Source organism: Schistocerca piceifrons, chromosome 4 (genome assembly GCF_021461385.2).
Source record: "Schistocerca piceifrons isolate TAMUIC-IGC-003096 chromosome 4, iqSchPice1.1, whole genome shotgun sequence".
Taxonomy (NCBI): Eukaryota; Metazoa; Arthropoda; class Insecta; order Orthoptera; family Acrididae; genus Schistocerca; species Schistocerca piceifrons.
In genome coordinates, this window is record NC_060141.1 from 759,952,570 (window position 1) to 759,962,389 (window position 9,820).

The 9,820-nt window shown below is 46.8% G+C and overlaps 1 non-coding gene across 1 annotated transcript; it reads right to left on the reverse strand.

Annotated features, from left to right (window-relative positions):
- Positions 1 to 7,898: 7,898 nt before the first annotated feature.
- On the reverse strand, positions 7,899 to 7,973 carry Trnap-agg. The gene has a single exon. It is a non-coding gene; the product is annotated as a tRNA-Pro (tRNA).
- Positions 7,974 to 9,820: the final 1,847 nt, after the last annotated feature.

The window sequence follows — 9,820 nt, forward strand, 5'->3', positions numbered from 1 at the left end:
TAAGTGTTTACTAATAACGTTCTAGATAAGAAACTATTTTGGAAGGGTAACTTAAGATTTATTCATGTTTTGTTTATGTCTGAATGTTTATTTGTAGGGACATGCCGCATGCTACCCCATTATAGATAATGTAAATGGAGTGAATAACCCCCACAGGTCAAGAGAACGTCTCATTCGTTAGATAAACCAGAGAGCAACCAATCTCCTCTGGCTCGTTTTTGTGCCACAGTCCATTTCATGTACTTTAATCTTTCGTGTCAAAGAAGAATTCATGAGAACAGTGTTCCGTGCTCTCTGACGATTGCTGTTCAAGCACTGTCAGACGCGACCCGCATCTAGCTCGCAGCTTAACCGCCAGTGAGAGGAAATCTCAGTTCAAGACATGTGTCTTCTTTGACGTTGTTCTTCCACTGTATTTTCTGACGGATCACCGACTACTGAAGCAGTAGTAGTTAACTGTATGATGAGTCCCAGGGCACTGCTATATATCCAAGGATAGATGTGAGTTTTACGCAACTAGCTGGGCCCGATGAGGCCAGCACTAAGGAGTTATAGAGACGGCGAATTTAGACGCAAAATGGTGAGAGGATGAAGATGGCGAATTTGGTCGTGGTTGTTGTTGTTGTGGTCTTCAGTCCAGAGACTGGTTTGATGCAGCTCTCCATGCTACTCTATCCTGTGCAAGCTCCTTCATCTCCCAGTACCTACTGGAACCTACATCCTTCTGAATCTGCTTAGTGCATTCATCTCTTGGTCTCCCTCTACGATTTTTACCCTCCACGCTGCCCTCCAATACTAAATTGGTGATCCCTTGATGCCTCAGAACATGTCCTACCAACCGATCCCTTCTTCTGGTCAAGTTGTGCCACAAAGTTCTCTTCTCCCCAATCCTATTCAATACTTCCTCATTAGTTATGTGGTCTACCCATCTAATCTTCAGCATTCTTCTGTAGCACTACATTTCGAAAGCTTCTATTCTCTTCTTGTCCAAACTATTTATCGTCCATGTTTCACTTCCATACATGGCTACACTCCATACAAATACTTTCAGAAATGACTTCCTGACACTTAAATCTATACTCGATGTTAAAAAAATTTCTCTTCTTCAGAAAAGCTTTCCTTGCCATTGCCAGTCTACATTTTATATCCTCTCTACTTCGACCATCATCAGTTATTTTGCTCCACAAATAGCAAAACTCCTTTACTAGTTTAAGTGTCTCATTTCCTAATCTAATTCCCTCAGCATCACCCAACTTAATTCGACTACATTCCATTATCCTCGTTTTGCTTTTGTTGATGTTCATCTTATATCCTCCTTTCAAGACACAATTCCCTCAGACTTCAAGAAGAATATAATAATTCCAATCCCAAGGAAAGCAGGTGTTGACAGATGTGAAAATTACCGAACAATCAGTTTAATAAGCCACAGCTGCAAAATACTAACACGAATTCTTAACAGACGAATGGAAAAAACTAGTAGAAGCCGACCTCGGGGAAGGTCAGTTTGGATTCCGTAGAAACACTGGAACACGTGAGGCAATACTGACCTTACGACTTATCTTAGAAGAAAGATTAAGGAAAGGCAAACCTACATTTCTAGCATTTGTAGACTTAGAGAAAGCTTTTGACAATGTTGACTGGAATACTCTCTTTCAAACTCTAAAGGTGGCAGGGGCAAAATACAGGGAGCGGCAGGCTATTTACAATTTGTACAGAAACCAGATGGCAGTTATAAGAGTCGAGGGACATGAAAGGGAAGCTGTGGTTGGGAAAGGAGTAAGACAGGGTTGTAGTCTCTCCCCGATGTTATTCAATCTGTATATTGAGCAAGCAGTAAAGGGAACAAATGAAAAATTCGGAGTATGTATTAAAATCCATGGAGAAGAAATAAAAACTTTGAGGTTCGCCGATGACATTGTAATTCTGTCAGAGACAGCAAAAGACTTGGTCGTGGTACAAGGTTATTTTTTGAAGAGACGTCGAGTTTTAAGAAGAACTACGTAGCATCTATCTTGGAATCGCAGTATTGTCGTATAAACGGTTAAGTAGGCGATACCGTTGTGTCAACGATGCGCCGTACACCATAACTTCATACAGGGAAAGTGTTTCCTCCAGGGCCGTGTACCTTACACGTTGCGGTTAGCGCCTGCAGAGCGCCCAGCTGATCGGTTTATTCTTTCAGTTTTCGGCTTCGTAAACCCATCGCCTACCTATCTCTTTCATCTGTGCGTCATTGCCTCCCACCAGAGGCCAATACGTCTGCTACAGTCGGAATTTCTCTGTTGTCAGCCGGCCGCTGTGGGTGAGCGGTTCTAGACGCTTCAGTCTGGAACCGCGCTGCTGCTACGGTCGCAGGTTCGAATCCTGCCTCGGGCAAGGATGTGTGTGATGTCCTTAGGTTACGTACTTCTAAGTCTAGGGGACTGATGACCTCAGATGTTAAGTACCATAGTGCTTAGAGCCATTTGAACCATTTCAATCTGTTGTCGCCGCGTTCAGCCTCCTGCTCCTCTAACAGCATTCGTCCTGCACCCTCAACCAACAACACAAACATACAGTCGCACACTAGTAACCCCAGATATTTGACACTGTCTTCCCACACTAACATTTCCCACTGTAGAGGCTATGTGACTTTCATGGTCCCTGGCAATGAGATGCTCCACTCCCAAACCATCAAGAGTGTGGTTTGTGACTGAAATTACTCTATGGCTCACGAGCAATTTGCTACACGATCGTTACGTCGCAACTGACTCACACCTGTGCCCCATGTATCTTGTTTTTAAGGACATCATATACCTTCCCCAAGGTGTTACGTAGTCGATTCACTGCTGATTAACTAAGACCAGACCTGTTCTGACCCACGGTAAACCCAGTTTAGTAGAGGTCCTGCTAGACCGGGGTAGGCGACCGATTCTGCTGTGGAAGTTCCTGTGGATGGTACACCCTATTCGCGTATTAGTCACTGCAGATATTTTTTTGCCCCCCCCCCTCCCTCTTTTTCTCTTACCCCACTACTGGCTCATCGTTTCTATTCTGTCTTTTTCCTTTCTTCTGTGAGGGAAGGGTAGTTTGGCTATCGTTTCCGGCAGGACCACGAGAACTAATATAACCCTGTATATTAGACACGCTTTTCCAGCCATTTTATTGAGGTATCGCTCCTCCCTTGATTGCAGTGGCCCGTTAATTGCTTTCTGAGGTTTACCATTGGGAAAAATCTGCGTTTTGGCTAGTTATCTGAACAAGTGTCTGATCACCCAGTAGACGTTCGATCTCATATCTTTGTCCGCTGCAACTGAATCAGTCTTCTCTTTCTGAATGACATAAATACGTTCATTGGGCACAGGAGCCCAAAAACACGTGGAGTTTCCGTTCTGCAAGTATTCGAGAGTGCAAAGTACAGTCAGCTCAGTAAAAAGCGTCAGTATGCCTTATTTTCCTCTCGTTCTTAGACCCGCCGCTTACTTCCTGCGGCTCCAGTGACGTAGCGCGAGAATCGGCTACGATATTAACACTTCGTTGCTATCAACATTATTGCCAGGAACAAATATACGAGACACAAATCTCGAACAGCGGAATTTTAGCAAACAGTACCTATTGTGATGTTATTACGCCACTTGTAACCTTTCATGCCAGTATGTCTTACTCTGTCAGTATTCGCTCCCATTTACCTGTATTTTTTCAACCGGAAAGTTCATTCGTGGTTCCTTTCTCAACTGAAATACCTGTTTCATCCAATATATCGAATGATCACCTTTTGACATCAATCGATGATCTTTTAAAACAATGAGAGAGGACAAATTTGTTACGATCACCTGTTAGCACATTTAAGTGAATGGTAGACAGCCACTACTCTACATACAACTATTATACCCAGGGTCACAGTAACCCCAGTATATGCTATTTTTATTATTGTACTGATATGGATTTTTCACAAAAAGGGATTTCGCAAACGGTTACGACCCTCCCCTCCAATAGTCCTAAAACCCGAGTTTCATGGCGAATATCGCCCCCTATCAAGGCATGTACCCTCCCTTAGTTTTAAGAGTTCAAATGTGTTATTAACTAATGTGACAACTGGTGCAGCATAGTGAAGTGCTCCCCTAGTGTCAACCCCGTTTTCAAATACGTGTGAAACGTGTGAACCTCCCCACATACCGCAATGCGCTGAGTTCCAGTGGACGGGCTTGGTCACTGCCACGCCCCATTCTAGCCGGCAGCAGCTTGTGCACTTCCCGCCGAGGACAACGCCACGCAACGCGCCGAGCCGCGTCGCGCCATCCAGCCTTGTTTGTAACATCGGTGGTGATACTGATATGTTTTTAAATTCATTTAAGAGAGAAAGACACTTGGTGTGTACTCCTGATTAAAACTATTACTTTGCAATGTGTTTTTATTCACACTTTTTAACCGATGTAATTTTGTTTTGATGATTTATAATATTTATTCTTTGTTCTTGTGTAAACATAATATTGTTGAAGTGTGTAAACGCCTTCGAGACCCCTTAGAGGTCTTCAAAGTGCCTATGCCCACGCATAGCTAAGGCCCCTGCCGTCTTCCGTGGGAACCTTTAACAATCAAATAATGTCTATTTCAATCTTTGCAAACTAAAAATTGTCAGCTTTTAAATAAAAATCACATCGAGTGAAATCACATACGTTCTCCGCTACCACGGAAGGGGGAGCAGTGTAAGGTAGAGCCAGATACCAGGAAATTCTATCATTATTTTATTTCAAAAGGTTTGTTTCATTCTCCTGCTATGGTCAAGCATTAGCCAGTAGCTTCAGCTGTCTGTAATTTTCTCGTACCAAGATCCGGTAGCAGCAAGTCAGCACAAAGGGGGGGGGGGGGGGGGCAGTCTCGATCACCCTCGTGTGCTGATAATGTAACACCGATTAGGCGAAGCTGACAAGGCCACCCTTCGGAACTTTCCATGCTGACCCCGCGGTTTTCTCGGCTCCTGACCGATAAGGGCAGAGGAAGCCGCGTGGCCATGCTGGATGTACCCTGCCGCCCGTCGGCCGAACGCGCTCTCTGTCGTGCGCCCTGCGCTTCCCGTAGCTGCGGCGCCGAGGACTTTGTTTCTGTAGCTGACACTCCATTTGGACTTGTCCGAATGGCAGCCACCACTTTTCTTTAACGTCGTCTAAATTTGAGGCTAACTGTGTTTCACCCACCACTACGTTTTGGCTCACCCTCGCCTCCCCAGGACTGACACATGTTGCCCATTTCTTTAGTTTTTCTGCCAATAAATGGCCTCATTCCAAGCAACGAACACTGTCTTCCAAAGCGCCCACCCCCTTAACCGCTCTCACTCGAGCCATTCCTGAACATCGGCATGGAGCCATTAGTATCCAATGGTGATGCAATTTCTGTGTTGCATCGTCAGTATGAGGCTGCCAGGGTTACTGTAAGCGGTAGCAGTGCATTGGAACAACCTACTGGACTTCCAGGAGAGATCCCAAGTGGTGCCTCTAGCAACGTTAGTCTCTTGGAGAGAAGTGTGCAAGGAGCCTATAGTATTTAATCGCGACACAATTTCAGCATTGCATCGTAAATATGAAGGTGCGAGGGTTACAGTAAACGGGTTGTTGTGCGTCAAAATCAAGCTACTGTGCTGCTAGGAGAGGTTCCCTATGCTGACCGTAGCCACGGTTTCTGATAGAAGTCATCATGATGCCTGTAGTATTCAATTGAGAAGCAATTTCAGTGTTGCATCGTCAATGTGAGGATAATTTCTGTGTCGCATCATCAAAGTGAGTGTGGAGGTGTAACAGTAAACGCGGTGTTGTGTATCGGGAGCAAGGTACTGGACTCCCAGCAGAGGTTCCATGAGGTGACTGTAACCACGTTAGTCTCTAAGAGAAAAATCGGCATGGAGCATGTAGTATTCAATAGCGACTGAATTTCTGAGTCGCATTGTCAAAGTGAGCCTGCATGGGTTAGACTAAATGGGTTGTGGTACAGCGCAAACAAGGTACTGGACTCCCAGGAGAAGTTCCATGCGGTGACTGTAGCCGTGTTAGTCTCCCGGAGACCATTAGGCATGCAACCTGTAGTATTCAATCATGACACATTTCTATGTCGCATCATCAACGTGAGCGTGTACTCTCGACAGAAGCTCCATGAGGTGACCGTATACACATTAGTCTCTCATAGGGAAATCGACAAGGAGCCTGCAGTATACAATCACGATGCAATTTCTGTGTCTCATCGTCAATGTGGGGGTACGAGGGTTACAGCAAATGGGGTTTGTTGCATCGGAAATAATATCATGGAGTCCCAGGAGAGGTGACCGTGGCAACTTTAGTCTCTCGGAGAGTAGTAGTAGGAAGTAATCGGTAGTATTCAATCACGACGCAATTTCTGTGTTGCATCGTCAATGTGAGGTTGCGTAGGTTACAGTAAATGGGTTGTGGTACATTGGAAACAAAGTTCCATGAGGTGACAATTGCCATGGTAGTCCTTGGGAAAGAAGTCGGCATGGAGCCTGTAGTATTCCATCCCGGCATAATTTCTGAGTCGCATCGTCAATGTGAAGGTGTGAGAGTTTCAGTAAATGGGTTCTGGTGCATCGGAAACCAATTACAGGAATCCAAGGAGGGATTACATGCGGTGACCATAGCATTGTTCGTCTCTAAGAGAGAAGTCGGCTTGGAGCCTGTAGTATTCCAATCACGACGCAATTTCTGTGTCGCATTGTCACTGTGAGGGTAAAAGGGTTGCAGTAAGAGGGTGGGTGCTTGAGAAACAAGCCTATGGATTCACAAGAGAGGTTCCATGCGATGACTTTAGACATAATAGTCTGTCACAGAGAACTGAGAATTGAGCCTGTAGTATTTAATTGCAACGTAATTTCTGTGTAGCATCGACAAAGTGAGGGTGCGAGGGTTACAGTAAATGGGTTGTGTTGAATCAGAACCAAGCTACCAGAATGAGATTTTCACTCTGCAGCGGAGTGTGCGCTGATATGAAACTTCCTGGCAGATTAAAACTGTGTGCCAGACCGAGACTCGAACTCGGGACCTTTGCCTTTCGCGGGCAAGTGCTCTACCAACTGAGCTACAGAAGCACGACTCACGCCCGGTACTCACAGCATTACTTCTGCCAGTACCTTGTCTCCTACCTTCCAAGCTTTACAGAAGCTCTCCTGCGAACGTTGCAGAACTAGCACTCCTGAAAGAAAGGATATAGCGGAGACATGGCTTAGCCACAGCCTGGGGGATGTTTCCAGAATGAGATTTTCACTCTGCAGCGGAGTGTGTGCTGATATGAAACTTCCTGGCAGATTAAACCTGTGTGCCCGACCGAGACTCGAGCTCGGGACCTTTGCCTTCCGCGGGCAAGTGCTCTACCAACTGAGCTACAGAAGCACGACTCACGCCCGGTACTCACAGCATTACTTCTGCCAGTACCTTGTCTCCTGCCTTCCAAGCTTTACAGAAGCTCTCCTGCGAACGTTGCAGAACTAGCACTCCTGAAAGAAAGGATATAGCGGAGACATGGCTTAGCCACAGCCTGGGGGATGTTTCCAGAATGAGATTTTCACTCTGCATCGGAGTGTGCGCTGATATGAAACTTCCTGGCAGATTAAAACTGTGTGCCCGACCGAGACTCGAGCTCGGGACCTTTGCCTTCCGCGGGCAAGTGCTCTACCAACTGAGCTACCGAAGCACGACTCACGCCCGGTACTCACAGCTTTACTTCTGCCAGTACCTCGTCTCCTACCTTCCAAACTTTACAGAAGCTCTCCTGCGAACGTTGCAGAACTAGCACTCCTGAAAGAAAGGATATAGCGGAGACATGGCTTAGCCACAGCCTGGGGGATGTTTCCAGAATGAGATTTTCACTCTGCAGCGGAGTGTGCGGTGATATGTAACTTCCTGGCAGATTAAAACTGTGTGCCCGACCGAGACTCGAACTCGGGACCTTTGCCTTCCTCGGGCAAGTGCTCTACCAACTGAGCTACCGAAGCACAACTCACGCCCGGTACTCACAGCTTTACTTCTGTCAGTACCTCGTCTCCTACCTTCCAAACTTTACAGAAGCTCTCCTGCGAACCTCGCAGAACTAGCACTCCTGAAAGAAAGGATATAGCGGAGACATGGCTTAGCCACAGCCTGGGGGATGTTTCCAGAATGAGATTTTCACTCTGCAGCGGAGTGTGCGCTGATATGAAACTTCCTGGCAGATTAAAACTGTGTGCCCGACCGAGACTCGAACTCGGGACCTTTGCCTTTCGCGGGCAAGTGCTCTACCAACTGAGCTACCGAAGCACGACTCACGCCCCGTACTCACAGCATTACTTCTGCCAGTACCTCGTCTCCTACCTTCCAAACTTTACAGAAGCTCTCCTGCGAACCTTGCAGAACTAGCACTCCTGAAAGAAAGGATATAGCGGAGACATGGCTTAGCGACAGCTTGGGGGATGTTTCCAGAATGAGATTTTCAATCTGCAGCGGAGTGTGCGCTGATATGAAACTTCCTGGCAGATTAAAACTGTGTGCCCGACCGAGACTCGAACTCGGGACCTTTGCCTTACGCAGGCAAGTGCTCTACCAACTGAGCTACCGAAGCACGACTCACGCCCGGTACTCACAGCTTTACTTCTGCCAGTACCTCGTCTCCTACCTTCCAAACTTTACAGAAGCTCTCCTGCGAACCTCGCAGAACTAGCACTCCTGAAAGAAAGGATATAGCGGAGACATGGCTTAGCCACAGCCTGGGGGATGTTTCCAGAATGAGATTTTCACTCTGCAGCGGAGTGTGCGCTGATATGAAACTTCCTGGCAGATTAAAACTGTGTGCCCGACCGAGACTCGAACTCGGGACCTTTGCCTTTCGCGGGCAAGTGCTCTACCAACTGAGCTACCGAAGCACGACTCACGCCCCGTACTCACAGCTTTACTTCTGCCAGTACCTCGTCGCCTACCTTCCAAACTTTACAGAAGCTCTCCTGCGAACCTTGCAGAACTCGAGTCTCGGTCGGGCACACAGTTTTAATCTGCCAGGAAGTTTGAGAAACAAGCTAATTGACTCACAGTAAAAGTTCCATGCAGTGAGCGTAGCCATGTTAGTCTCTCGGTGAGAAGTCGACATGGAACCTGTAGTATTCAATCGCGACGCAATGTCTGTGTCGCAACACAATGTGAAGTTGCGAGAGTTACAGTAAATGGGTTGTGTTGCATCGGAACCATGCTAATGGACACCCAGGAAAGGTTCCATGCGATGACTGTAGCCTTGTTAGTGTCTCGGAGACAACTAGGAATGCAGCCTGGTAGTATTCAATCGCGACGCAATTTCTGTTTTGCATCGTGTATGTGAGCGTGTGAGGGTTACAATAGATGGGTTGTGGATCAGCGGAAAAAGACTACTGGACTCCCAGGAGAGGTCAGATGCGGTAAATGTAGCCACGTTAGTCTCTCAGAAAGAATCCGGCATGGAGCTTGTAGTATTCAACAGAGACGCAATTTCTGTGTTGCATCGCCGACGTGAGGGTACGCGGATTACAGGAAATGGCTTGTGGTTCATCAGAAACGAGATAATGGACTCCCAGGAGAGGTACAATGAGGTCACCGTAGCCAAGTCAGTAACTTGGAGAGAAGTCGGCATGGAGGCTGTAGTATTGAATCGCGACGCAATTTCTGTGCCGCATCGTCAATGTGAGGATGCGAGGGCTACAGCAAGCGGGTTGTGGTGCATCAGAAACAAGATAATGGCCTACCAGGAGAGGTACCATGGGGAGACCATAGCCACGTTAGTCTCTCGGAGAAAAGTCAGCATGTAGCCGGTGGTATTCGATCACGACACTATTTGTGCGTCG